Source organism: Zingiber officinale, chromosome 6B (genome assembly GCF_018446385.1).
Source record: "Zingiber officinale cultivar Zhangliang chromosome 6B, Zo_v1.1, whole genome shotgun sequence".
Taxonomy (NCBI): Eukaryota; Viridiplantae; Streptophyta; class Magnoliopsida; order Zingiberales; family Zingiberaceae; genus Zingiber; species Zingiber officinale.
Window position 1 is genome coordinate 23,292,167 of NC_055996.1, and position 2,687 is coordinate 23,294,853.

The window sequence follows — 2,687 nt, forward strand, 5'->3', positions numbered from 1 at the left end:
GCAGAATCTTGCTCTTTATTTAACCAAGTTACAATGAATGCATATAATTTTATTCGAAAGAATTGTTGACTTTTTTAACCAAGTTACAACAACTTTTTTAACCAATTAAGTTACGTTTTGTTTCATGTATTTTTTTAATTTAATTTTGTTTAATATAACTTTATTTTTTTATTACTTTTTCTTTATTATTTCCAAACTAATCATTAAATTTTAATCATGTTTTTTTATTTACTACGTTTATGTTATTATTATTAACTATTCGCAGCATACATTAACATGCATGCTGTTAATAATATATTATTGACGGCGTGCTTTTAATGCGCGCTGTTAATACCTTTTTTTATTTCAAAGTTCATACTATTAACAGCGCACATCAACATAGCGCGCTGCGAAAAGTGATTTTTGTTGTAGTGAGCGATGCTCAAGAGAGAGTAGAATAGATGAATTCGATGATTTGATTGATATTTCCAGCATCTGGAGGGTTCTATTTATACCAAATGAAGAGGTTGAATGCCTTTTTGGGTGAGAGGATGTGTTCTTTGGGCTGGATCGATCTGGATCGTCCATTCTGAAGAGTTATAACCCTTCACATATCCCACTTTAATCTCATCCATCAGATCTGAAGAGTTGTGACCCTCAGATCTCGCCTATTGTCATCAGCCATCGGATCTGGATCTACTGATCCATTCAATCTGACGCTTCAGATCAAGTCTCATCCCAAGCGGTCAGATCGTGACTCTTCGCGATCCAACGCTCTAGATCACTTCACAAGCGATCCATCACACCTCTTTGATCAACGGTTGCCATCCGTTTGCCCAATCAACAGTCAAGTCATCTCTTCTTGCCCACGTGGATGCCACATAGGTATTGCCATGTCAGATACGAGCCTGATACGTCACCCGTATGTCACGTAGGTACTGCAATATCCTCTGGAGCACCTGCTCGCCCCTGAGAAGAGAGCACCTAGTCTTTTTTCTGAGTTAACTCCATTAACACAGCATCATTAATAAGCAAAGAATGCACATCGAAAATTTTCGATGTGGGACTATTCTCCCATGCATTTCCTTATATATATCATTAATGAATAATTAATGTTTATTTAGGCCGACTTTAAACAATTAATTTCTCATTCACCTTTAATCGGTTTTGAGTAAATTAATAGTCTAAATTTATCTACTCAAAATGTAGATTTCAATTTTGAAGTCAATTATGACTTTTATCTATGGATGACATTCTGATTTTTCCACAAAATCGTATTGGTCCATTAAGGCCCCAATATCCAACAATCCCCCACATGAATGGAAATTAATTCAATGCGTGTATGCATGCTGACACTTTACAAGAGTCTAATCGATAAGTCACTGCATCGGGAGAGGTAGCTTGTGGCTTTGAACCTTCCGTAGTGGAATGCTATCGAGTATACTAGGCTGCGCAGTGAACGTGATGTCTTGAACTGCTCGGCTGTTGGTGTATACTAAGACAATAACACCCACACAGAGACCTATCTCACCTACTTTATGTTCTCATGGTTGGTTCCGTTTCGGCCATGGACACCATCTTGGATTCATGAGTGTTTCATTGAAGCGACCTGTCTTCACACTCATATAGGTGACACTTCTATCAGGAGTATCCTACCATACTCCACCTTGTAAGGTATAGAAGTCACTAAAAGCATAAGCTTTACCTCACTACATGAGGTAGGACAACACAAATTCATCCTAGGATTGGGATAGAGATAAAATATCTCATGTGCTGTAACACAACTTCTGTAACTTCGTTGTCCCATTGAACCAAGATCTTGGGATCTCCAATCAACAAGGTTGGGTTACCGCTGCAGTCATTTTTTAGTTGTAGATTTTTTATCCCATTCCTCTTGATGAGCAGTATACTTGATCTCGACTCAACCATTTCATAAGAGGATCTGCCAAATTATCTTTGGACTTAACATAGTCGATTGCAATCACTCCATTCGAGATTAACTGCCTAATGGTATTATGTCTACGACGTATATGTCGTGACTTCCTATTGTACATATTACTCTATGCCCTTCCAATTGCCGATTGACTATCACAGTGGATCAGTACGGCAGACACAGGTTTCGTCCAGCTCGGAATATCTTCCAAGAAATTCCGCAGCCATTCAACTTCCTCAGCTGCTTTGTCTAGTGCTATAAACTCGGGTTTCATAGTTGACCGAGCAATGTACGTCTGCTTAGTGGATTTCCAAGATACTACTCCCCCACCGATCGTGAAAATATATCCACTAGTGGATTTGGAGTCTTTTGTATCTGATATCCAATTAGCATCACAATATCCCTCCAGCACAGCGGGATATTTTCTATAATGTAATCCATAGTTCATAGTATATTTCAAATATCTAAGAACTCGCATCAATGCTTTCCAATGGGTGTCGTTTGGATTACTCGTAAAACGACTAAACTTGTTGACCGCACAGGCAATATCCGGACGTGTGCAATTTGTGAGATACATAAAACTGCCTATTATCCGAGAATATTCCAACTATGATAAGGTCTCACCATGGTTTTTCGCTAAGTGTTGACTTAGATCCATAGGTGTTTTTACTGTAGAGAAATCGTATGCATTGAATCTTTTCAATACTGACTCTACATAATGGGATTGTGTCAGAACTATCCCTTCTGATATCTGGAAAATTTTAATTCCCAATAT